This window comes from Podarcis vaucheri (assembly GCF_965113315.1).
Source record: "Podarcis vaucheri genome assembly, chromosome: 9".
NCBI lineage: Eukaryota > Metazoa > Chordata > Lepidosauria > Squamata > Lacertidae > Podarcis > Podarcis vaucheri.
This window is the reverse complement of record NC_138767.1, coordinates 69,378,786-69,406,401: the sequence shown is the minus strand read 5'-3', so window position 1 is coordinate 69,406,401 and position 27,616 is coordinate 69,378,786.

Genomic DNA, 27,616 nt, shown 5'->3' with positions numbered 1-27,616 from the left:
AATCTGACTTTTGGCAATTCACTCAAAAATGGTGCCAACCGGTTGTAAATGCTCACCTGAAAGCTTTGGCGATGGAAACAGAAGGCTTTTTATCACAGGACAAGAAATCAGCCCCCATAAACTTAACCGGCAGAAAATATTTTTTTGAAAAAATCCCTAAGCCCCGGGGTCACAATTTCAGCAAAAATCTGACTTTTGGCAATTCACTCAAAAATGGTGCCAAAAGCTTGAAAATGCTCCCCTGAAAGCTTTGGCGATGGAAACAGAAGGCCTTTTAACACAGGACAAGAAATCAGCCCTCAAAAACTTAACCGGCAGAAAATATTTTTTTGAAAAAATCCCTAAGCCCCGGGGTCACAATTTCAGCAAAAATCTGACTTTTGGCAATTCACTCAAAAATGGTGCCAGAAGCTTGCAAATGATCCCATGAAAGCTTTGGCGATGGAAACAGAAGGCTTTTTATCACAGGACAAGAAATCAGCCCTCAAAAACGTAACCGGCAAAAAATATTTTTTTGAAAAAATCCCTAAGCCCCGGGGTCACAATTTCAGCCAAAATCTGACTTTTGGCAATTCACTCAAAAATGGTGCCAGAAGCTTGCAAATGATCCCCTGAAAGCTTTGGCGATGGAAACAGAAGGCTTTTTATCACAGGACAAGAAATCAGCCCTCAAAAACTTAACCGGCAGAAAATATTTTTTTGAAAAAATCCCTAAGCCCCGGGGTCACAATTTCAGCAAAAATCTGACTTTTGGCAATTCACTCAAAAATGGTGCCAACCGGTTGTAAATGCTCACCTGAAAGCTTTGGCGATGGAAACAGAAGGCCTTTTAACACAGGACAAGAAATCAGCCCTCAAAAACTTAACCGGCAGAAAATATTTTTTTGAAAAAATCCCTAAGCCCCGGGGTCACAATTTCAGCAAAAATCTGACTTTTGGCAATTCACTCAAAAATGGTGCCAGAAGCTTGCAAATGATCCCATGAAAGCTTTGGCGATGGAAACAGAAGGCTTTTTATCACAGGACAAGAAATCAGCCCTCTAAAACGTAACCGGCAAAAAATATTTTTTTGAAAAAATCCCTAAGCCCCGGGGTCACAATTTCAGCCAAAATCTGACTTTTGGCAATTCACTCAAAAATGGTGCCAGAAGCTTGCAAATGCTCCCCTGAATGCTTTGGCGATGGAAACAGAAGGCTTTTTATCACAGGACAAGAAATCAGCCCTCAAAAACTTAACCGGCAGAAAATATTTTTTTGAAAAAATCCCTAAGCCCCGGGGTCACAATTTCAGCAAAAATCTGACTTTTGGCAATTCACTCAAAAATGGTGCCAGAAGCTTGCAAATGATCCCCTGAAAGCTTTGGCGATGGAAACAGAAGGCTTTTTATCACAGGACAAGAAATCAGCCCTCAAAAACTTAACCGGCAGAAAATATTTTTTTGAAAAAATCCCTAAGCCCCGGGGTCACAATTTCAGCAAAAATCTGACTTTTGGCAATTCACTCAAAAATGGTGCCAACCGGTTGTAAATGCTCACCTGAAAGCTTTGGCGATGGAAACAGAAGGCTTTTTATCACAGGACAAGAAATCAGCCCTCAAAAACTTAACCGGCAGAAAATATTTTTTTGAAAAAATCCCTAAGCCCCGGGGTCACAATTTCAGCAAAAATCTGACTTTTGGCAATTCACTCAAAAATGGTGCCAGAAGCTTGCAAATGATGCCCTGAAAGCTTTGGGGATGGAAACAGAAGACTTTTTATCACAGGACAAGAAATCAGCCCTCAAAAACTTAACCGGCAGAAAATATTTTTTTGAAAAAATCCCTAAGCCCCGGGGTCACAATTTCAGCAAAAATCTGACTTTTGGCAATTCACTCAAAAATGGTGCCAGAAGCTTGCAAATGATGCCCTGAAAGCTTTGGGGATGGAAACAGAAGGCTTTTTATCACAGGACAAGAAATCAGCCCTCAAAAAGTTAACCGGCAGAAAATATTTTTTTGAAAAAATCCCTAAGCCCCGGGGTCACAATTTCAGCAAAAATCTGACTTTTGGCAATTCACTCAAAAATGGTGCCAGAAGCTTGCAAATGATGCCCTGAAAGCTTTGGCGATGGAAACAGAAGGCTTTTTATCACAGGACAAGAAATCAGCCCTCAAAAACGTAACCGGCAGAAAATATTTTTTTGAAAAAATCCCTAAGCCCCGGGGTCACAATTTCAGCAAAAATCTGACTTTTGGCAATTCACTCAAAAATGGTGCCAGAAGCTTGCAAATGATGCCCTGAAAGCTTTGGGGATGGAAACAGAAGGCTTTTTATCACAGGACAAGAAATCAGCCCTCAAAAACTTAACCGGCAGAAAATATTTTTTTGAAAAAATCCCTAAGCCCCGGGGTCACAATTTCAGCAAAAATCTGACTTTTGGCAATTCACTCAAAAATGGTGCCAGAAGCTTGCAAATGATCCCCTGAAAGCTTTGGCGATGGAAACAGAAGGCTTTTTATCACAGGACAAGAAATCAGCCCTCAAAAAGTTAACCGGCAGAAAATATTTTTTTGAAAAAATCCCTAAGCCCCGGGGTCACAATTTCAGCAAAAATCTGACTTTTGGCAATTCACTCAAAAATGGTGCCAGAAGCTTGCAAATGATGCCCTGAAAGCTTTGGCGATGGAAACAGAAGGCTTTTTATCACAGGACAAGAAATCAGCCCTCAAAAACGTAACCGGCAGAAAATATTTTTTTGAAAAAATCCCTAAGCCCCGGGGTCACAATTTCAGCAAAAATCTGACTTTTGGCAATTCACTCAAAAATGGTGCCAGAAGCTTGCAAATGATGCCCTGAAAGCTTTGGGGATGGAAACAGAAGGCTTTTTATCACAGGACAAGAAATCAGCCCTCAAAAACTTAACCGGCAGAAAATATTTTTTTGAAAAAATCCCTAAGCCCCGGGGTCACAATTTCAGCAAAAATCTGACTTTTGGCAATTCACTCAAAAATGGTGCCAGAAGCTTGCAAATGATCCCCTGAAAGCTTTGGCGATGGAAACAGAAGGCTTTTTATCACAGGACAAGAAATCAGCCCTCAAAAACTTAACCGGCAGAAAATATTTTTTTGAAAAAATCCCTAAGCCCCGGGGTCACAATTTCAGCAAAAATCTGACTTTTGGCAATTCACTCAAAAATGGTGCCAAAAGCTTGAAAATGCTCTCCTGAAAGGTTTGGCACTCGAAACAGAAGGCTTTTTATCACAGGACAAGAAATCAGCCCTCAAAAACTTAACGGGCAGAAAATATTTTTTTGAAAAAATCCCTAAGCCCCGGTCAGGGTCACAATTTCAGCAAAAATCTGACTTTTGGCAATTCACTCAAAAATGGTGCCAGAAGCTTGCAAATGATCCCCTGAAAGCTTTGGCGATGGAAACAGAAGGCTTTTTATCACAGGACAAGAAATCAGCCCTCAAAAACTTAACCGGCAGAAAATATTTTTTTGAAAAAATCCCTAAGCCCCGGGGTCACAATTTCAGCAAAAATCTGACTTTTGGCAATTTACTCAAAAATGATGCCAGAAGCTTGCAAATGATCCCCTGAAAGCTTTGGCGATGGAAACAGAAGGCTTTTTATCACAGGACAAGAAATCAGCCCTCAAAAACGTAACCGGCAAAAAATATTTTTTTGAAAAAATCCCTAAGCCCCGGGGTCACAATTTCAGCCAAAATCTGACTTTTGGCAATTCACTCAAAAATGGTGCCAGAAGCTTGCAAATGCTCCCCTGAATGCTTTGGCGATGGAAACAGAAGGCTTTTTATCACAGGACAAGAAATCAGCCCTCAAAAACTTAACCGGCAGAAAATATTTTTTTGAAAAAATCCCTAAGCCCCGGGGTCACAATTTCAGCAAAAATCTGACTTTTGGCAATTCACTCAAAAATGGTGCCAGAAGCTTGCAAATGATCCCCTGAAAGCTTTGGCGATGGAAACAGAAGGCTTTTTATCACAGGACAAGAAATCAGCCCTCAAAAACTTAACCGGCAGAAAATATTTTTTTGAAAAAATCCCTAAGCCCCGGGGTCACAATTTCAGCAAAAATCTGACTTTTGGCAATTCACTCAAAAATGGTGCCAACCGGTTGTAAATGCTCACCTGAAAGCTTTGGCGATGGAAACAGAAGGCTTTTTATCACAGGACAAGAAATCAGCCCCCATAAACTTAACCGGCAGAAAATATTTTTTTGAAAAAATCCCTAAGCCCCGGGGTCACAATTTCAGCAAAAATCTGACTTTTGGCAATTCACTCAAAAATGGTGCCAAAAGCTTGAAAATGCTCCCCTGAAAGCTTTGGCGATGGAAACAGAAGGCCTTTTAACACAGGACAAGAAATCAGCCCTCAAAAACTTAACCGGCAGAAAATATTTTTTTGAAAAAATCCCTAAGTCCCGGGGTCACAATTTCAGCAAAAATCTGACTTTTGGCAATTCACTCAAAAATGGTGCCAGAAGCTTGCAAATGATCCCATGAAAGCTTTGGCGATGGAAACAGAAGGCTTTTTATCACAGGACAAGAAATCAGCCCTCAAAAACGTAACCGGCAAAAAATATTTTTTTGAAAAAATCCCTAAGCCCCGGGGTCACAATTTCAGCCAAAATCTGACTTTTGGCAATTCACTCAAAAATGGTGCCAGAAGCTTGCAAATGCTCCCCTGAATGCTTTGGCGATGGAAACAGAAGGCTTTTTATCACAGGACAAGAAATCAGCCCTCAAAAACTTAACCGGCAGAAAATATTTTTTTGAAAAAATCCCTAAGCCCCGGGGTCACAATTTCAGCAAAAATCTGACTTTTGGCAATTCACTCAAAAATGGTGCCAGAAGCTTGCAAATGATCCCCTGAAAGCTTTGGCGATGGAAACAGAAGGCTTTTTATCACAGGACAAGAAATCAGCCCTCAAAAACTTAACCGGCAGAAAATATTTTTTTGAAAAAATCCCTAAGCCCCGGGGTCACAATTTCAGCAAAAATCTGACTTTTGGCAATTCACTCAAAAATGGTGCCAACCGGTTGTAAATGCTCACCTGAAAGCTTTGGCGATGGAAACAGAAGGCTTTTTATCACAGGACAAGAAATCAGACCTCATAAACTTAACCGGCAGAAAATATTTTTTTGAAAAAATCCCTAAGCCCCGGGGTCACAATTTCAGCAAAAATCTGACTTTTGGCAATTCACTCAAAAATGGTGCCAACCGGTTGTAAATGCTCACCTGAAAGCTTTGGCGATGGAAACAGAAGGCTTTTTATCACAGGACAAGAAATCAGCCCCCATAAACTTAACCGGCAGAAAATATTTTTTTGAAAAAATCCCTAAGCCCCGGGGTCACAATTTCAGCAAAAATCTGACTTTTGGCAATTCACTCAAAAATGGTGCCAACCGGTTGTAAATGCTCACCTGAAAGCTTTGGCGATGGAAACAGAAGGCTTTTTATCACAGGACAAGAAATCAGACCTCATAAACTTAACCGGCAGAAAATATTTTTTTGAAAAAATCCCTAAGCCCCGGGGTCACAATTTCAGCAAAAATCTGACTTTTGGCAATTCACTCAAAAATGGTGCCAAAAGCTTGAAAATGCTCCCCTGAAAGCTTTGGCGATGGAAACAGAAGGCCTTTTAACACAGGACAAGAAATCAGCCCTCAAAAACTTAACCGGCAGAAAATATTTTTTTGAAAAAATCCCTAAGCCCCGGGGTCACAATTTCAGCAAAAATCTGACTTTTGGCAATTCACTCAAAAATGGTGCCAGAAGCTTGCAAATGATCCCCTGAAAGCTTTGGCGATGGAAACAGAAGGCTTTTTATCACAGGACAAGAAATCAGCCCTCAAAAACTTAACCGGCAGAAAGTATTTTTTTGAAAAAATCCCTAAGCCCCGGGGTCACAATTTCAGCAAAAATCTGACTTTTGGCAATTCACTCAAAAATGGTGCCAAAAGCTTGAAAATGCTCTCCTGAAAGGTTTGGCACTCGAAACAGAAGGCTTTTTATCACAGGACAAGAAATCAGCCCTAAAAAACTTAACCGGCAGAAAATATTTTTTTGAAAAAACCCCTAAGCCCCGGGGTCACAATTTCAGCAAAAATCTGACTTTTGGCAATTCACTCAAAAATGGTGCCAGAAGCTTGCAAATGATCCCCTGAAAGCTTTGGCGATGGAAACAGAAGGCTTTTTATCACAGGACAAGAAATCAGCCCTCAAAAACTTAACCGGCAGAAAATATTTTTTTGAAAAAATCCCTAAGCCCCGGGGTCACAATTTCAGCAAAAATCTGACTTTTGGCAATTCACTCAAAAATGGTGCCAGAAGCTTGCAAATGATCCCCTGAAAGCTTTGGCGATGGAAACAGAAGGCTTTTTATCACAGGACAAGAAATCAGCCCTCAAAAAGTTAACCGGCAGAAAATATTTTTTTGAAAAAATCCCTAAGCCCCGGGGTCACAATTTCAGCAAAAATCTGACTTTTGGCAATTCACTCAAAAATGGTGCCAGAAGCTTGCAAATGATGCCCTGAAAGCTTTGGCGATGGAAACAGAAGGCTTTTTATCACAGGACAAGAAATCAGCCCTCAAAAACGTAACCGGCAGAAAATATTTTTTTGAAAAAATCCCTAAGCCCCGGGGTCACAATTTCAGCAAAAATCTGACTTTTGGCAATTCACTCAAAAATGGTGCCAGAAGCTTGCAAATGATGCCCTGAAAGCTTTGGGGATGGAAACAGAAGGCTTTTTATCACAGGACAAGAAATCAGCCCTCAAAAACTTAACCGGCAGAAAATATTTTTTTGAAAAAATCCCTAAGCCCCGGGGTCACAATTTCAGCAAAAATCTGACTTTTGGCAATTTACTCAAAAATGATGCCAGAAGCTTGCAAATGATCCCCTGAAAGCTTTGGCGATGGAAACAGAAGGCTTTTTATCACAGGACAAGAAATCAGCCCTCAAAAACGTAACCGGCAAAAAATATTTTTTTGAAAAAATCCCTAAGCCCCGGGGTCACAATTTCAGCCAAAATCTGACTTTTGGCAATTCACTCAAAAATGGTGCCAGAAGCTTGCAAATGCTCCCCTGAATGCTTTGGCGATGGAAACAGAAGGCTTTTTATCACAGGACAAGAAATCAGCCCTCAAAAACGTAACCGGCAAAAAATATTTTTTTGAAAAAATCCCTAAGCCCCGGGGTCACAATTTCAGCAAAAATCTGACTTTTGGCAATTCACTCAAAAATGGTGCCAAAAGCTTGAAAATGCTCTCCTGAAAGGTTTGGCACTCGAAACAGAAGGCTTTTTATCACAGGACAAGAAATCAGCCCTAAAAAACTTAACCGGCAGAAAATATTTTTTTGAAAAAATCCCTAAGCCCCGGGGTCACAATTTCAGCAAAAATCTGACTTTTGGCAATTCACTCAAAAATGGTGCCAGAAGCTTGCAAATGATCCCCTGAAAGCTTTGGCGATGGAAACAGAAGGCTTTTTATCACAGGACAAGAAATCAGCCCTCAAAAACTTAACCGGCAGAAAATATTTTTTTGAAAAAATCCCTAAGCCCCGGGGTCACAATTTCAGCAAAAATCTGACTTTTGGCAATTCACTCAAAAATGGTGCCAGAAGCTTGCAAATGATCCCCTGAAAGCTTTGGCGATGGAAACAGAAGGCTTTTTATCACAGGACAAGAAATCAGCCCTCAAAAAGTTAACCGGCAGAAAATATTTTTTTGAAAAAATCCCTAAGCCCCGGGGTCACAATTTCAGCAAAAATCTGACTTTTGGCAATTCACTCAAAAATGGTGCCAGAAGCTTGCAAATGATGCCCTGAAAGCTTTGGCGATGGAAACAGAAGGCTTTTTATCACAGGACAAGAAATCAGCCCTCAAAAACGTAACCGGCAGAAAATATTTTTTTGAAAAAATCCCTAAGCCCCGGGGTCACAATTTCAGCAAAAATCTGACTTTTGGCAATTCACTCAAAAATGGTGCCAGAAGCTTGCAAATGATGCCCTGAAAGCTTTGGGGATGGAAACAGAAGGCTTTTTATCACAGGACAAGAAATCAGCCCTCAAAAACTTAACCGGCAGAAAATATTTTTTTGAAAAAATCCCTAAGCCCCGGGGTCACAATTTCAGCAAAAATCTGACTTTTGGCAATTCACTCAAAAATGGTGCCAGAAGTTTGCAAATGATCCCCTGAAAGCTTTGGCGATGGAAACAGAAGGCTTTTTATCACAGGACAAGAAATCAGCCCTCAAAAACTTAACCGGCAGAAAATATTTTTTTGAAAAAATCCCTAAGCCCCGGGGTCACAATTTCAGCAAAAATCTGACTTTTGGCAATTCACTCAAAAATGGTGCCAAAAGCTTGAAAATGCTCTCCTGAAAGGTTTGGCACTCGAAACAGAAGGCTTTTTATCACAGGACAAGAAATCAGCCCTCAAAAACTTAACGGGCAGAAAATATTTTTTTGAAAAAATCCCTAAGCCCCGGTCGGGGTCACAATTTCAGCAAAAATCTGACTTTTGGCAATTCACTCAAAAATGGTGCCAGAAGCTTGCAAATGATCCCCTGAAAGCTTTGGCGATGGAAACAGAAGGCCTTTTAACACAGGACAAGAAATCAGCCCTCAAAAACTTAACCGGCAGAAAATATTTTTTTGAAAAAATCCCTAAGCCCCGGGGTCACAATTTCAGCAAAAATCTGACTTTTGGCAATTCACTCAAAAATGGTGCCAGAAGCTTGCAAATGATCCCCTGAAAGCTTTGGCGATGGAAACAGAAGGCTTTTTTATCACAGGACAAGAAATCAGCCCTCAAAAACTTAACCGGCAGAAAGTATTTTTTTGAAAAAATCCCTAAGCCCCGGGGTCACAATTTCAGCAAAAATCTGACTTTTGGCAATTCACTCAAAAATGGTGCCAAAAGCTTGAAAATGCTCTCCTGAAAGGTTTGGCACTCGAAACAGAAGGCTTTTTATCACAGGACAAGAAATCAGCCCTAAAAAACTTAACCGGCAGAAAATATTTTTTTGAAAAAATCCCTAAGCCCCGGGGTCACAATTTCAGCAAAAATCTGACTTTTGGCAATTCACTCAAAAATGGTGCCAGAAGCTTGCAAATGATGCCCTGAAAGCTTTGGGGATGGAAACAGAAGACTTTTTATCACAGGACAAGAAATCAGCCCTCAAAAACTTAACCGGCAGAAAATATTTTTTTGAAAAAATCCCTAAGCCCCGGGGTCACAATTTCAGCAAAAATCTGACTTTTGGCAATTCACTCAAAAATGGTGCCAGAAGCTTGCAAATGATGCCCTGAAAGCTTTGGGGATGGAAACAGAAGGCTTTTTATCACAGGACAAGAAATCAGCCCTCAAAAAGTTAACCGGCAGAAAATATTTTTTTGAAAAAATCCCTAAGCCCCGGGGTCACAATTTCAGCAAAAATCTGACTTTTGGCAATTCACTCAAAAATGGTGCCAGAAGCTTGCAAATGATGCCCTGAAAGCTTTGGCGATGGAAACAGAAGGCTTTTTATCACAGGACAAGAAATCAGCCCTCAAAAACGTAACCGGCAGAAAATATTTTTTTGAAAAAATCCCTAAGCCCCGGGGTCACAATTTCAGCAAAAATCTGACTTTTGGCAATTCACTCAAAAATGGTGCCAGAAGCTTGCAAATGATGCCCTGAAAGCTTTGGGGATGGAAACAGAAGGCTTTTTATCACAGGACAAGAAATCAGCCCTCAAAAACTTAACCGGCAGAAAATATTTTTTTGAAAAAATCCCTAAGCCCCGGGGTCACAATTTCAGCAAAAATCTGACTTTTGGCAATTCACTCAAAAATGGTGCCAGAAGCTTGCAAATGATCCCCTGAAAGCTTTGGCGATGGAAACAGAAGGCTTTTTATCACAGGACAAGAAATCAGCCCTCAAAAACTTAACCGGCAAAAAATATTTTTTTGAAAAAATCCCTAAGCCCCGGGGTCACAATTTCAGCCAAAATCTGACTTTTGGCAATTCACTCAAAAATGGTGCCAGAAGCTTGCAAATGCTCCCCTGAATGCTTTGGCGATGGAAACAGAAGGCTTTTTATCACAGGACAAGAAATCAGCCCTCAAAAACTTAACCGGCAGAAAATATTTTTTTGAAAAAATCCCTAAGCCCCGGGGTCACAATTTCAGCAAAAATCTGACTTTTGGCAATTCACTCAAAAATGGTGCCAGAAGCTTGCAAATGATCCCCTGAAAGCTTTGGCGATGGAAACAGAAGGCTTTTTATCACAGGACAAGAAATCAGCCCTCAAAAACTTAACCGGCAGAAAATATTTTTTTGAAAAAATCCCTAAGCCCCGGGGTCACAATTTCAGCAAAAATCTGACTTTTGGCAATTCACTCAAAAATGGTGCCAACCGGTTGTAAATGCTCACCTGAAAGCTTTGGCGATGGAAACAGAAGGCTTTTTATCACAGGACAAGAAATCAGCCCCCATAAACTTAACCGGCAGAAAATATTTTTTTGAAAAAATCCCTAAGCCCCGGGGTCACAATTTCAGCAAAAATCTGACTTTTGGCAATTCACTCAAAAATGGTGCCAAAAGCTTGAAAATGCTCCCCTGAAAGCTTTGGCGATGGAAACAGAAGGCCTTTTAACACAGGACAAGAAATCAGCCCTCAAAAACTTAACCGGCAGAAAATATTTTTTTGAAAAAATCCCTAAGCCCCGGGGTCACAATTTCAGCAAAAATCTGACTTTTGGCAATTCACTCAAAAATGGTGCCAGAAGCTTGCAAATGATCCCATGAAAGCTTTGGCGATGGAAACAGAAGGCTTTTTATCACAGGACAAGAAATCAGCCCTCAAAAACGTAACCGGCAAAAAATATTTTTTTGAAAAAATCCCTAAGCCCCGGGGTCACAATTTCAGCCAAAATCTGACTTTTGGCAATTCACTCAAAAATGGTGCCAGAAGCTTGCAAATGATCCCCTGAAAGCTTTGGCGATGGAAACAGAAGGCTTTTTATCACAGGACAAGAAATCAGCCCTCAAAAACTTAACCGGCAGAAAATATTTTTTTGAAAAAATCCCTAAGCCCCGGGGTCACAATTTCAGCAAAAATCTGACTTTTGGCAATTCACTCAAAAATGGTGCCAACCGGTTGTAAATGCTCACCTGAAAGCTTTGGCGATGGAAACAGAAGGCCTTTTAACACAGGACAAGAAATCAGCCCTCAAAAACTTAACCGGCAGAAAATATTTTTTTGAAAAAATCCCTAAGCCCCGGGGTCACAATTTCAGCAAAAATCTGACTTTTGGCAATTCACTCAAAAATGGTGCCAGAAGCTTGCAAATGATCCCATGAAAGCTTTGGCGATGGAAACAGAAGGCTTTTTATCACAGGACAAGAAATCAGCCCTCTAAAACGTAACCGGCAAAAAATATTTTTTTGAAAAAATCCCTAAGCCCCGGGGTCACAATTTCAGCCAAAATCTGACTTTTGGCAATTCACTCAAAAATGGTGCCAGAAGCTTGCAAATGCTCCCCTGAATGCTTTGGCGATGGAAACAGAAGGCTTTTTATCACAGGACAAGAAATCAGCCCTCAAAAACTTAACCGGCAGAAAATATTTTTTTGAAAAAATCCCTAAGCCCCGGGGTCACAATTTCAGCAAAAATCTGACTTTTGGCAATTCACTCAAAAATGGTGCCAGAAGCTTGCAAATGATCCCCTGAAAGCTTTGGCGATGGAAACAGAAGGCTTTTTATCACAGGACAAGAAATCAGCCCTCAAAAACTTAACCGGCAGAAAATATTTTTTTGAAAAAATCCCTAAGCCCCGGGGTCACAATTTCAGCAAAAATCTGACTTTTGGCAATTCACTCAAAAATGGTGCCAACCGGTTGTAAATGCTCACCTGAAAGCTTTGGCGATGGAAACAGAAGGCTTTTTATCACAGGACAAGAAATCAGCCCTCAAAAACTTAACCGGCAGAAAATATTTTTTTGAAAAAATCCCTAAGCCCCGGGGTCACAATTTCAGCAAAAATCTGACTTTTGGCAATTCACTCAAAAGTGGTGCCAGAAGCTTGCAAATGATGCCCTGAAAGCTTTGGGGATGGAAACAGAAGACTTTTTATCACAGGACAAGAAATCAGCCCTCAAAAACTTAACCGGCAGAAAATATTTTTTTGAAAAAATCCCTAAGCCCCGGGGTCACAATTTCAGCAAAAATCTGACTTTTGGCAATTCACTCAAAAATGGTGCCAGAAGCTTGCAAATGATGCCCTGAAAGCTTTGGGGATGGAAACAGAAGGCTTTTTATCACAGGACAAGAAATCAGCCCTCAAAAAGTTAACCGGCAGAAAATATTTTTTTGAAAAAATCCCTAAGCCCCGGGGTCACAATTTCAGCAAAAATCTGACTTTTGGCAATTCACTCAAAAATGGTGCCAGAAGCTTGCAAATGATGCCCTGAAAGCTTTGGCGATGGAAACAGAAGGCTTTTTATCACAGGACAAGAAATCAGCCCTCAAAAACGTAACCGGCAGAAAATATTTTTTTGAAAAAATCCCTAAGCCCCGGGGTCACAATTTCAGCAAAAATCTGACTTTTGGCAATTCACTCAAAAATGGTGCCAGAAGCTTGCAAATGATGCCCTGAAAGCTTTGGGGATGGAAACAGAAGGCTTTTTATCACAGGACAAGAAATCAGCCCTCAAAAACTTAACCGGCAGAAAATATTTTTTTGAAAAAATCCCTAAGCCCCGGGGTCACAATTTCAGCAAAAATCTGACTTTTGGCAATTCACTCAAAAATGGTGCCAGAAGCTTGCAAATGATCCCCTGAAAGCTTTGGCGATGGAAACAGAAGGCTTTTTATCACAGGACAAGAAATCAGCCCTCAAAAACTTAACCGGCAGAAAATATTTTTTTGAAAAAATCCCTAAGCCCCGGGGTCACAATTTCAGCAAAAATCTGACTTTTGGCAATTCACTCAAAAATGGTGCCAAAAGCTTGAAAATGCTCTCCTGAAAGGTTTGGCACTCGAAACAGAAGGCTTTTTATCACAGGACAAGAAATCAGCCCTCAAAAACTTAACGGGCAGAAAATATTTTTTTGAAAAAATCCCTAAGCCCCGGTCAGGGTCACAATTTCAGCAAAAATCTGACTTTTGGCAATTCACTCAAAAATGGTGCCAGAAGCTTGCAAATGATCCCCTGAAAGCTTTGGCGATGGAAACAGAAGGCTTTTTATCACAGGACAAGAAATCAGCCCTCAAAAACTTAACCGGCAGAAAATATTTTTTTGAAAAAATCCCTAAGCCCCGGGGTCACAATTTCAGCAAAAATCTGACTTTTGGCAATTTACTCAAAAATGATGCCAGAAGCTTGCAAATGATCCCCTGAAAGCTTTGGCGATGGAAACAGAAGGCTTTTTATCACAGGACAAGAAATCAGCCCTCAAAAACGTAACCGGCAAAAAATATTTTTTTGAAAAAATCCCTAAGCCCCGGGGTCACAATTTCAGCCAAAATCTGACTTTTGGCAATTCACTCAAAAATGGTGCCAGAAGCTTGCAAATGCTCCCCTGAATGCTTTGGCGATGGAAACAGAAGGCTTTTTATCACAGGACAAGAAATCAGCCCTCAAAAACTTAACCGGCAGAAAATATTTTTTTGAAAAAATCCCTAAGCCCCGGGGTCACAATTTCAGCAAAAATCTGACTTTTGGCAATTCACTCAAAAATGGTGCCAGAAGCTTGCAAATGATCCCCTGAAAGCTTTGGCGATGGAAACAGAAGGCTTTTTATCACAGGACAAGAAATCAGCCCTCAAAAACTTAACCGGCAGAAAATATTTTTTTGAAAAAATCCCTAAGCCCCGGGGTCACAATTTCAGCAAAAATCTGACTTTTGGCAATTCACTCAAAAATGGTGCCAACCGGTTGTAAATGCTCACCTGAAAGCTTTGGCGATGGAAACAGAAGGCTTTTTATCACAGGACAAGAAATCAGCCCCCATAAACTTAACCGGCAGAAAATATTTTTTTGAAAAAATCCCTAAGCCCCGGGGTCACAATTTCAGCAAAAATCTGACTTTTGGCAATTCACTCAAAAATGGTGCCAAAAGCTTGAAAATGCTCCCCTGAAAGCTTTGGCGATGGAAACAGAAGGCCTTTTAACACAGGACAAGAAATCAGCCCTCAAAAACTTAACCGGCAGAAAATATTTTTTTGAAAAAATCCCTAAGCCCCGGGGTCACAATTTCAGCAAAAATCTGACTTTTGGCAATTCACTCAAAAATGGTGCCAGAAGCTTGCAAATGATCCCATGAAAGCTTTGGCGATGGAAACAGAAGGCTTTTTATCACAGGACAAGAAATCAGCCCTCAAAAACGTAACCGGCAAAAAATATTTTTTTGAAAAAATCCCTAAGCCCCGGGGTCACAATTTCAGCCAAAATCTGACTTTTGGCAATTCACTCAAAAATGGTGCCAGAAGCTTGCAAATGCTCCCCTGAATGCTTTGGCGATGGAAACAGAAGGCTTTTTATCACAGGACAAGAAATCAGCCCTCAAAAACTTAACCGGCAGAAAATATTTTTTTGAAAAAATCCCTAAGCCCCGGGGTCACAATTTCAGCAAAAATCTGACTTTTGGCAATTCACTCAAAAATGGTGCCAGAAGCTTGCAAATGATCCCCTGAAAGCTTTGGCGATGGAAACAGAAGGCTTTTTATCACAGGACAAGAAATCAGCCCTCAAAAACTTAACCGGCAGAAAATATTTTTTTGAAAAAATCCCTAAGCCCCGGGGTCACAATTTCAGCAAAAATCTGACTTTTGGCAATTCACTCAAAAATGGTGCCAACCGGATGTAAATGCTCACCTGAAAGCTTTGGCGATGGAAACAGAAGGCTTTTTATCACAGGACAAGAAATCAGACCTCATAAACTTAACCGGCAGAAAATATTTTTTTGAAAAAATCCCTAAGCCCCGGGGTCACAATTTCAGCAAAAATCTGACTTTTGGCAATTCACTCAAAAATGGTGCCAACCGGTTGTAAATGCTCACCTGAAAGCTTTGGCGATGGAAACAGAAGGCTTTTTATCACAGGACAAGAAATCAGCCCCCATAAACTTAACCGGCAGAAAATATTTTTTTGAAAAAATCCCTAAGCCCCGGGGTCACAATTTCAGCAAAAATCTGACTTTTGGCAATTCACTCAAAAATGGTGCCAACCGGTTGTAAATGCTCACCTGAAAGCTTTGGCGATGGAAACAGAAGGCTTTTTATCACAGGACAAGAAATCAGACCTCATAAACTTAACCGGCAGAAAATATTTTTTTGAAAAAATCCCTAAGCCCCGGGGTCACAATTTCAGCAAAAATCTGACTTTTGGCAATTCACTCAAAAATGGTGCCAGAAGCTTGCAAATGATCCCCTGAAAGCTTTGGCGATGGAAACAGAAGGCTTTTTATCACAGGACAAGAAATCAGCCCTCAAAAACTTAACCGGCAGAAAGTATTTTTTTGAAAAAATCCCTAAGCCCCGGGGTCACAATTTCAGCAAAAATCTGACTTTTGGCAATTCACTCAAAAATGGTGCCAAAAGCTTGAAAATGCTCTCCTGAAAGGTTTGGCACTCGAAACAGAAGGCTTTTTATCACAGGACAAGAAATCAGCCCTAAAAAACTTAACCGGCAGAAAATATTTTTTTGAAAAAATCCCTAAGCCCCGGGGTCACAATTTCAGCAAAAATCTGACTTTTGGCAATTCACTCAAAAATGGTGCCAGAAGCTTGCAAATGATCCCCTGAAAGCTTTGGCGATGGAAACAGAAGGCTTTTTATCACAGGACAAGAAATCAGCCCTCAAAAACTTAACCGGCAGAAAATATTTTTTTGAAAAAATCCCTAAGCCCCGGGGTCACAATTTCAGCAAAAATCTGACTTTTGGCAATTCACTCAAAAATGGTGCCAAAAGCTTGAAAATGCTCTCCTGAAAGGTTTGGCACTCGAAACAGAAGGCTTTTTATCACAGGACAAGAAATCAGCCCTCAAAAACTTAACGGGCAGAAAATATTTTTTTGAAAAAATCCCTAAGCCCCGGTCGGGGTCACAATTTCAGCAAAAATCTGACTTTTGGCAATTCACTCAAAAATGGTGCCAGAAGCTTGCAAATGATCCCCTGAAAGCTTTGGCGATGGAAACAGAAGGCTTTTTATCACAGGACAAGAAATCAGCCCTCAAAAACTTAACCGGCAGAAAATATTTTTTTGAAAAAATCCCTAAGCCCCGGGGTCACAATTTCAGCAAAAATCTGACTTTTGGCAATTCACTCAAAAATGGTGCCAGAAGCTTGCAAATGATCCCCTGAAAGCTTTGGCGATGGAAACAGAAGGCTTTTTATCACAGGACAAGAAATCAGCCCTCAAAAAGTTAACCGGCAGAAAATATTTTTTTGAAAAAATCCCTAAGCCCCGGGGTCACAATTTCAGCAAAAATCTGACTTTTGGCAATTCACTCAAAAATGGTGCCAGAAGCTTGCAAATGATGCCCTGAAAGCTTTGGCGATGGAAACAGAAGGCTTTTTATCACAGGACAAGAAATCAGCCCTCAAAAACGTAACCGGCAGAAAATATTTTTTTGAAAAAATCCCTAAGCCCCGGGGTCACAATTTCAGCAAAAATCTGACTTTTGGCAATTCACTCAAAAATGGTGCCAGAAGCTTGCAAATGATGCCCTGAAAGCTTTGGGGATGGAAACAGAAGGCTTTTTATCACAGGACAAGAAATCAGCCCTCAAAAACTTAACCGGCAGAAAATATTTTTTTGAAAAAATCCCTAAGCCCCGGGGTCACAATTTCAGCAAAAATCTGACTTTTGGCAATTCACTCAAAAATGGTGCCAGAAGTTTGCAAATGATCCCCTGAAAGCTTTGGCGATGGAAACAGAAGGCTTTTTATCACAGGACAAGAAATCAGCCCTCAAAAACTTAACCGGCAGAAAATATTTTTTTGAAAAAATCCCTAAGCCCCGGGGTCACAATTTCAGCAAAAATCTGACTTTTGGCAATTCACTCAAAAATGGTGCCAGAAGCTTGCAAATGATCCCCTGAAAGCTTTGGCGATGGAAACAGAAGGCTTTTTTATCACAGGACAAGAAATCAGCCCTCAAAAACTTAACCGGCAGAAAGTATTTTTTTGAAAAAATCCCTAAGCCCCGGGGTCACAATTTCAGCAAAAATCTGACTTTTGGCAATTCACTCAAAAATGGTGCCAAAAGCTTGAAAATGCTCTCCTGAAAGGTTTGGCACTCGAAACAGAAGGCTTTTTATCACAGGACAAGAAATCAGCCCTAAAAAACTTAACCGGCAGAAAATATTTTTTTGAAAAAATCCCTAAGCCCCGGGGTCACAATTTCAGCAAAAATCTGACTTTTGGCAATTCACTCAAAAATGGTGCCAGAAGCTTGCAAATGATCCCCTGAAAGCTTTGGCGATGGAAACAGAAGGCTTTTTATCACAGGACAAGAAATCAGCCCTCAAAAACTTAACCGGCAGAAAATATTTTTTTGAAAAAATCCCTAAGCCCCGGGGTCACAATTTCAGCAAAAATCTGACTTTTGGCAATTCACTCAAAAATGGTGCCAGAAGCTTGCAAATGACCCCCTGAAAGCTTTGGCGATGGAAACAGAAGGCTTTTTATCACAGGACAAGAAATCAGCCCTCAAAAAGTTAACCGGCAGAAAATATTTTTTTGAAAAAATCCCTAAGCCCCGGGGTCACAATTTCAGCAAAAATCTGACTTTTGGCAATTCACTCAAAAATGGTGCCAGAAGCTTGCAAATGATGCCCTGAAAGCTTTGGCGATGGAAACAGAAGGCTTTTTATCACAGGACAAGAAATCAGCCCTCAAAAACGTAACCGGCAGAAAATATTTTTTTGAAAAAATCCCTAAGCCCCGGGGTCACAATTTCAGCAAAAATCTGACTTTTGGCAATTCACTCAAAAATGGTGCCAGAAGCTTGCAAATGATGCCCTGAAAGCTTTGGGGATGGAAACAGAAGGCTTTTTATCACAGGACAAGAAATCAGCCCTCAAAAACTTAACCGGCAGAAAATATTTTTTTGAAAAAATCCCTAAGCCCCGGGGTCACAATTTCAGCAAAAATCTGACTTTTGGCAATTCACTCAAAAATGGTGCCAGAAGTTTGCAAATGATCCCCTGAAAGCTTTGGCGATGGAAACAGAAGGCTTTTTATCACAGGACAAGAAATCAGCCCTCAAAAACTTAACCGGCAGAAAATATTTTTTTGAAAAAATCCCTAAGCCCCGGGGTCACAATTTCAGCAAAAATCTGACTTTTGGCAATTCACTCAAAAATGGTGCCAAAAGCTTGAAAATGCTCTCCTGAAAGGTTTGGCACTCGAAACAGAAGGCTTTTTATCACAGGACAAGAAATCAGCCCTCAAAAACTTAACGGGCAGAAAATATTTTTTTGAAAAAATCCCTAAGCCCCGGTCGGGGTCACAATTTCAGCAAAAATCTGACTTTTGGCAATTCACTCAAAAATGGTGCCAGAAGCTTGCAAATGATCCCCTGAAAGCTTTGGCGATGGAAACAGAAGGCTTTTTATCACAGGACAAGAAATCAGCCCTCAAAAACTTAACCGGCAGAAAATATTTTTTTGAAAAAATCCCTAAGCCCCGGGGTCACAATTTCAGCAAAAATCTGACTTTTGGCAATTTACTCAAAAATGATGCCAGAAGCTTGCAAATGATCCCCTGAAAGCTTTGGCGATGGAAACAGAAGGCTTTTTATCACAGGACAAGAAATCAGCCCTCAAAAACGTAACCGGCAAAAAATATTTTTTTGAAAAAATCCCTAAGCCCCGGGGTCACAATTTCAGCCAAAATCTGACTTTTGGCAATTCACTCAAAAATGGTGCCAGAAGCTTGCAAATGCTCCCCTGAATGCTTTGGCGATGGAAACAGAAGGCTTTTTATCACAGGACAAGAAATCAGCCCTCAAAAACTTAACCGGCAGAAAATATTTTTTTGAAAAAATCCCTAAGCCCCGGGGTCACAATTTCAGCAAAAATCTGACTTTTGGCAATTCACTCAAAAATGGTGCCAGAAGCTTGCAAATGATCCCCTGAAAGCTTTGGCGATGGAAACAGAAGGCTTTTTATCACAGGACAAGAAATCAGCCATCAAAAACTTAACCGGCAGAAAATATTTTTTTGAAAAAATCCCTAAGCCCCGGGGTCACAATTTCAGCAAAAATCTGACTTTTGGCAATTCACTCAAAAATGGTGCCAACCGGTTGTAAATGCTCACCTGAAAGCTTTGGCGATGGAAACAGAAGGCTTTTTATCACAGGACAAGAAATCAGCCCCCATAAACTTAACCGGCAGAAAATATTTTTTTGAAAAAATCCCTAAGCCCCGGGGTCACAATTTCAGCAAAAATCTGACTTTTGGCAATTCACTCAAAAATGGTGCCAAAAGCTTGAAAATGCTCCCCTGAAAGCTTTGGCGATGGAAACAGAAGGCCTTTTAACACAGGACAAGAAATCAGCCCTCAAAAACTTAACCGGCAGAAAATATTTTTTTGAAAAAATCCCTAAGCCCCGGGGTCACAATTTCAGCAAAAATCTGACTTTTGGCAATTCACTCAAAAATGGTGCCAGAAGCTTGCAAATGATCCCATGAAAGCTTTGGCGATGGAAACAGAAGGCTTTTTATCACAGGACAAGAAATCAGCCCTCAAAAACGTAACCGGCAAAAAATATTTTTTTGAAAAAATCCCTAAGCCCCGGGGTCACAATTTCAGCCAAAATCTGACTTTTGGCAATTCACTCAAAAATGGTGCCAGAAGCTTGCAAATGCTCCCTTGAATGCTTTGGCGATGGAAACAGAAGGCTTTTTATCACAGGACAAGAAATCAGCCCTCAAAAACTTAACCGGCAGAAAATATTTTTTTGAAAAAATCCCTAAGCCCCGGGGTCACAATTTCAGCAAAAATCTGACTTTTGGCAATTCACTCAAAAATGGTGCCAACCGGTTGTAAATGCTCACCTGAAAGCTTTGGCGATGGAAACAGAAGGCTTTTTATCACAGGACAAGAAATCAGCCCCCATAAACTTAACCGGCAGAAAATATTTTTTTGAAAAAATCCCTAAGCCCCGGGGTCACAATTTCAGCAAATATCTGACTTTTGGCAATTCACTCAAAAATGGTGCCAAAAGCTTGAAAATGCTCCCCTGAAAGCTTTGGCGATGGAAACAGAAGGCCTTTTAACACAGGACAAGAAATCAGCCCTCAAAAACTTAACCGGCAGAAAATATTTTTTTGAAAAAATCCCTAAGCCCCGGGGTCACAATTTCAGCAAAAATCTGACTTTTGGCAATTCACTCAAAAATGGTGCCAGAAGCTTGCAAATGATCCCATGAAAGCTTTGGCGATGGAAACAGAAGGCTTTTTATCACAGGACAAGAAATCAGCCCTCAAAAACGTAACCGGCAAAAAATATTTTTTTGAAAAAATCCCTAAGCCCCGGGGTCACAATTTCAGCCAAAATCTGACTTTTGGCAATTCACTCAAAAATGGTGCCAGAAGCTTGCAAATGCTCCCCTGAATGCTTTGGCGATGGAAACAGATGGCTTTTTATCACAGGACAAGAAATCAGCCCTCAAAAACTTAACCGGCAGAAAATATTTTTTTGAAAAAATCCCTAAGCCCCGGGGTCACAATTTCAGCAAAAATCTGACTTTTGGCAATTCACTCAAAAATGGTGCCAGAAGCTTGCAAATGATCCCCTGAAAGCTTTGGCGATGGAAACAGAAGGCTTTTTATCACAGGACAAGAAATCAGCCCTCAAAAACTTAACCGGCAGAAAATATTTTTTTGAAAAAATCCCTAAGCCCCGGGGTCACAATTTCAGCAAAAATCTGACTTTTGGCAATTCACTCAAAAATGGTGCCAACCGGTTGTAAATGCTCACCTGAAAGCTTTGGCGATGGAAACAGAAGGCTTTTTATCACAGGACAAGAAATCAGACCTCATAAACTTAACCGGCAGAAAATATTTTTTTGAAAAAATCCCTAAGCCCCGGGGTCACAATTTCAGCAAAAATCTGACTTTTGGCAATTCACTCAAAAATGGTGCCAAAAGCTTGAAAATGCTCCCCTGAAAGCTTTGGCGATGGAAACAGAAGGCCTTTTAACACAGGACAAGAAATCAGCCCTCAAAAACTTAACCGGCAGAAAATATTTTTTTGAAAAAATCCCTAAGCCCCGGGGTCACAATTTCAGCAAAAATCTGACTTTTGGCAATTCACTCAAAAATGGTGCCAGAAGCTTGCAAATGATCCCCTGAAAGCTTTGGCGATGGAAACAGAAGGCTTTTTATCACAGGACAAGAAATCAGCCCTCAAAAACTTAACCGTCAGAAGATACTTTTTTGAAAAAATCCCTAAGCCCCGGGGTCACAATTTCAGCAAAAAACTGACTTTTGGCAATTCACTCAAAAATGGTGCCAAAAGCTTGAAAATGCTCTCCTGAAAGGTTTGGCACTCGAAACAGAAGGCTTTTTATCACAGGACAAGAAATCAGCCCTAAAAAACTTAACGGGCAGAAAATATTTTTTTGAAAAAATCCCTAAGCCCCGGGGTCACAATTTCAGCAAAAATCTGACTTTTGGCAATTCACTCAAAAATGGTGCCAGAAGCTTGCAAATGATCCCCTGAAAGCTTTGGCGATGGAAACAGAAGGCTTTTTATCACAGGACAAGAAATCAGCCCTCAAAAACTTAACCGGCAGAAAATATTTTTTTGAAAAAATCCCTAAGCCCCGGGTCACAATTTCAGCAAAAATCTGACTTTTGGCAATTCACTCAAAAATGGTGCCAGAAGCTTGCAAATGATCCCCTGAAAGCTTTGGCGATGGAAACAGAAGGCTTTTTATCACAGGACAAGAAATCAGCCCTCAAAAACTTAACCGGCAGAAAATATTTTTTTGAAAAAATCCCTAAGCCCCGGGGTCACAATTTCAGCAAAAATCTGACTTTTGGCAATTCACTCAAAAATGGTGCCAACCGGTTGTAAATGCTCACCTGAAAGCTTTGGCGATGGAAACAGAAGGCTTTTTATCACAGGACAAGAAATCAGCCCCCATAAACTTAACCGGCAGAAAATATTTTTTTGAAAAAATCCCTAAGCCCCGGGGTCACAATTTCAGCAAATATCTGACTTTTGGCAATTCACTCAAAAATGGTGCCAAAAGCTTGAAAATGCTCCCCTGAAAGCTTTGGCGATGGAAACAGAAGGCCTTTTAACACAGGACAAGAAATCAGCCCTCAAAAACTTAACCGGCAGAAAATATTTTTTTGAAAAAATCCCTAAGCCCCGGGGTCACAATTTCAGCAAAAATCTGACTTTTGGCAATTCACTCAAAAATGGTGCCAGAAGCTTGCAAATGATCCCATGAAAGCTTTGGCGATGGAAACAGAAGGCTTTTTATCACAGGACAAGAAATCAGCCCTCAAAAACGTAACCGGCAAAAAATATTTTTTTGAAAAAATCCCTAAGCCCCGGGGTCACAATTTCAGCCAAAATCTGACTTTTGGCAATTCACTCAAAAATGGTGCCAGAAGCTTGCAAATGCTCCCCTGAATGCTTTGGCGATGGAAACAGATGGCTTTTTATCACAGGACAAGAAATCAGCCCTCAAAAACTTAACCGGCAGAAAATATTTTTTTGAAAAAATCCCTAAGCCCCGGGGTCACAATTTCAGCAAAAATCTGACTTTTGGCAATTCACTCAAAAATGGTGCCAGAAGCTTGCAAATGATCCCCTGAAAGCTTTGGCGATGGAAACAGAAGGCTTTTTATCACAGGACAAGAAATCAGCCCTCAAAAACTTAACCGGCAGAAAATATTTTTTTGAAAAAATCCCTAAGCCCCGGGGTCACAATTTCAGCAAAAATCTGACTTTTGGCAATTCACTCAAAAATGGTGCCAACCGGTTGTAAATGCTCACCTGAAAGCTTTGGCGATGGAAACAGAAGGCTTTTTATCACAGGACAAGAAATCAGACCTCATAAACTTAACCGGCAGAAAATATTTTTTTGAAAAAATCCCTAAGCCCGGGGGTCACAATTTCAGCAAAAATCTGACTTTTGGCAATTCACTCAAAAATGGTGCCAAAAGCTTGAAAATGCTCCCCTGAAAGCTTTGGCGATGGAAACAGAAGGCCTTTTAACACAGGACAAGAAATCAGCCCTCAAAAACTTAACCGGCAGAAAATATTTTTTTGAAAAAATCCCTAAGCCCCGGGGTCACAATTTCAGCAAAAATCTGACTTTTGGCAATTCACTCAAAAATGGTGCCAGAAGCTTGCAAATGATCCCCTGAAAGCTTTGGCGATGGAAACAGAAGGCTTTTTATCACAGGACAAGAAATCAGCCCTCAAAAACTTAACCGTCAGAAGATACTTTTTTGAAAAAATCCCTAAGCCCCGGGGTCACAATTTCAGCAAAAAACTGACTTTTGGCAATTCACTCAAAAATGGTGCCAAAAGCTTGAAAATGCTCTCCTGAAAGTTTGGCACTCGAAACAGAAGGCTTTTTATCACAGGACAAGAAATCAGCCCTAAAAAACTTAACCGGCAGAAAATATTTTTTTGAAAAAATCCCTAAGCCCCGGGGTCACAATTTCAGCAAAAATCTGACTTTTGGCAATTCACTCAAAAATGGTGCCAGAAGCTTGCAAATGATCCCCTGAAAGCTTTGGCGATGGAAACAGAAGGCTTTTTATCACAGGACAAGAAATCAGCCCTCAAAAACTTAACCGGCAGAAAATATTTTTTTGAAAAAATCCCTAAGCCCCGGGGTCACAATTTCAGCAAAAATCTGACTTTTGGCAATTCACTCAAAAATGGTGCCAGAAGCTTGCAAATGATCCCCTGAAAGCTTTGGCGATGGAAACAGAAGGCTTTTTATCACAGGACAAGAAATCAGCCCTCAAAAACTTAACCGGCAGAAAATATTTTTTTGAAAAAATCCCTAAGCCCCGGGGTCACAATTTCAGCAAAAATCTGACTTTTGGCAATTCACTCAAAAATGGTGCCAAAAGCTTGAAAATGCTCTCCTGAAAGGTTTGGCACTCGAAACAGAAGGCTTTTTATCACAGGACAAGAAATCAGCCCTCAAAAACTTAACCGGCAGAAAATATTTTTTTGAAAAAATCCCTAAGCCCCGGGGTCACAATTTCAGCAAAAATCTGACTTTTGGCAATTCACTCAAAAATGGTGCCAAAAGCTTGAAAATGCTCTCCTGAAAGGTTTGGCACTCGAAACAGAAGGCTTTTTATCACAGGACAAGAAATCAGCCCTCAAAAACTTAACCGGCAGAAAATATTTTTTTGAAAAAATCCCTAAGCCCCGGGGTCACAATTTCAGCAAAAATCTGACTTTTGGCAATTCACTCAAAAATGGTGCCAGAAGCTTGCAAATGATCCCCTGAAAGCTTTGGCGATGGAAACAGAAGGCTTTTTATCACAGGACAAGAAATCAGCCCTCAAAAACTTAACCGGCAGAAAATATTTTTTTGAAAAAATCCCTAAGCCCCGGGGTCACAATTTCAGCAAAAATCTGACTTTTGGCAGTTCACTCAAAAATGGTGCCAGAAGCTTGCAAATGATCCCCTGAAAGCTTTGGCGATGGAAACAGAAGGCTTTTTATCACAGGACAAGAAATCAGCCCTCAAAAACGTAACCAGCAGAAAATATTTTTTTGAAAAAATCCCTAAGCCCCGGGGTCACAATTTCAGCCAAAATCTGACTTTTGGCAATTCACTCAAAAATGGTGCCAGAAGCTTGCAAATGACCCCCTGAAAGCTTTGGCGATGGAAACAGAAGGCTTTTTATCACAGGACAAGAAATCAGCCCTCAAAAACTTAACCGGCAGCAAATATTTTTTTGAAAAAATCCCTAAGCCCCGGGGTCACAATTTCAGCAAAAATCTGACTTTTGGCAATTCACTCAAAAATGGTGCCAGAAGCTTGCAAATGATGCCCTGAAAGCTTTGGGGATGGAAACAGAAGGCTTTTTATCACAGGACAAGAAATCAGCCCTCAAAAACTTAACCGGCAGAAAATATTTTTTTGAAAATATCCCTAAGCCCCGGGGTCACAATTTCAGCAAAAATCTGACTTTTGGCAGTTCACTCAAAAATGGTGCCAGAAGCTTGCAAATGATCCCCTGAAAGCTTTGGCGATGGAAACAGAAGGCTTTTTATCACAGGACAAGAAATCAGCCCTCAAAAACGTAACCAGCAGAAAATATTTTTTTGAAAAAATCCCTAAGCCCCGGGGTCACAATTTCAGCCAAAATCTGACTTTTGGCAATTCACTCAAAAATGGTGCCAGAAGCTTGCAAATGACCCCCTGAAAGCTTTGGCGATGGAAACAGAAGGCTTTTTATCACAGGACAAGAAATCAGCCCTCAAAAACTTAACCGGCAGAAAATATTTTTTTGAAAAAATCCCTAAGCCCCGGGGTCACAATTTCAGCAAAAATCTGACTTTTGGCAATTCACTCAAAAATGGTGCCAGAAGCTTGCAAATGATGCCCTGAAAGCTTTGGGGATGGAAACAGAAGGCTTTTTATCACAGGACAAGAAATCAGCCCTCAAAAACTTAACCAGCAGAGAATATTTTTTTGAAAAAATCCCTAAGCCCCGGTTGGGGTCACAATTTCAGCAAAAATCTGACTTTTGGCAATTCACTCAAAAATAGTGCCAGAAGCTTGCAAATGATCCCCTGAAAGCTTTGGCGATGGAAACAGAAGGCTTTTTATCACAGGACAAGAAATCAGCCCTCAAAAACTTAACCGGCAGAAAATATTTTTTTGAAAAAATCCCTAAGCCCCGGAGTCACAATTTCAGCAAAAATCTGACTTTTGGCAATACACTCAAAAATGGTGCCAGAAGCTTGCAAATGATCCCCTGAAAGCTTTGGCGATGGAAACAGAAGGCTTTTTATCACAGGACAAGAAATCAGCCCTCAAAAACTTAACCGGCTGAAAATATTTTTTTGAAAAAATCCCTAAGCCCCGGGGTCACAATTTCAGCAAAAATCTGACTTTTGGCAATTCACTCAAAAATGGTGCCAGAAGCTTGCAAATGATGCCCTGAAAGCTTTGGCGATGGAAACAGAAGGCTTTTTATCACAGGACAAGAAATCAGCCCTCAAAAACGTAACCGGCAGAAAATATTTTTTTGAAAAAATCCCTAAGCCCCGGGGTCACAATTTCAGCAAAAATCTGACTTTTGGCAATTCACTCAAAAATGGTGCCAGAAGCTTGCAAATGATCCCCTGAAAGCTTTGGCGATGGAAACAGAAGGCTTTTTATCACAGGACAAGAAATCAGCCCTCAAAAACTTAACCGGCAGAAAATATTTTTTTGAAAAAATCCCTAAGCCCCGGGGTCACAATTTCAGCAAAAATCTGACTTTTGGCAATTCACTCAAAAATGGTGCCTAAAGCTTGAAAATGCTCTCCTGAAAGGTTTGGCACTCGAAACAGAAGGCTTTTTATAACAGGACAAGAAATCAGCCCTCAAAAACGTAACGGGCAGAAAATATTTTTTTGAAAAAATCCCTAAGCCCCGGTCGGGGTCACAATTTCAGCAAAAATCTGACTTTTGGCAATAAACTCAAAAATAGTGCCAGAAGTTTGCAAATGATCCCCTGAAAGCTTTGGCGATGGAAACAGAAGGCTTTTTATCACAGGACAAGAAATCAGCCCTCAAAAACTTAACGGGCAGAAAATATTTTTTTGAAAAAATCCCTAAGCCCCGGTCGGGGTCACAATTTCAGCAAAAATCTGACTTTTGGCAATTCACTCAAAAATGGTGCCAGAAGCTTGCAAATGATCCCCTGAAAGCTTTGGCGATGGAAACAGAAGGCTTTTTATCACAGGACAAGAAATCAGCCCTCAAAAACTTAACCGGCAGAAAATATTTTTTTGAAAAAATCCCTAAGCCCCGGAGTCACAATTTCAGCAAAAATCTGACTTTTGGCAATACACTCAAAAATGGTGCCAGAAGCTTGCAAATGATCCCCTGAAAGCTTTGGCGATGGAAACAGAAGGCTTTTTATCACAGGACAAGAAATCAGCCCTCAAAAACTTAACCGGCTGAAAATATTTTTTTGAAAAAATCCCTAAGCCCCGGGGTCACAATTTCAGCAAAAATCTGACTTTTGGCAATTCACTCAAAAATGGTGCCAGAAGCTTGCAAATGATGCCCTGAAAGCTTTGGCGATGGAAACAGAAGGCTTTTTATCCCAGGACAAGAAATCAGCCCTCAAAAACGTAACCGGCAGAAAATATTTTTTTGAAAAAATCCCTAAGCCCCGGGGTCACAATTTCAGCAAAAATCTGACTTTTGGCAATTCACTCAAAAATGGTGCCAGAAGCTTGCAAATGATCCCCTGAAAGCTTTGGCGATGGAAACAGAAGGCTTTTTATCACAGGACAAGAAATCAGCCCTCAAAAACTTAACCGGCAGAAAATATTTTTTTGAAAAAATCCCTAAGCCCCGGGGTCACAATTTCAGCAAAAATCTGACTTTTGGCAATA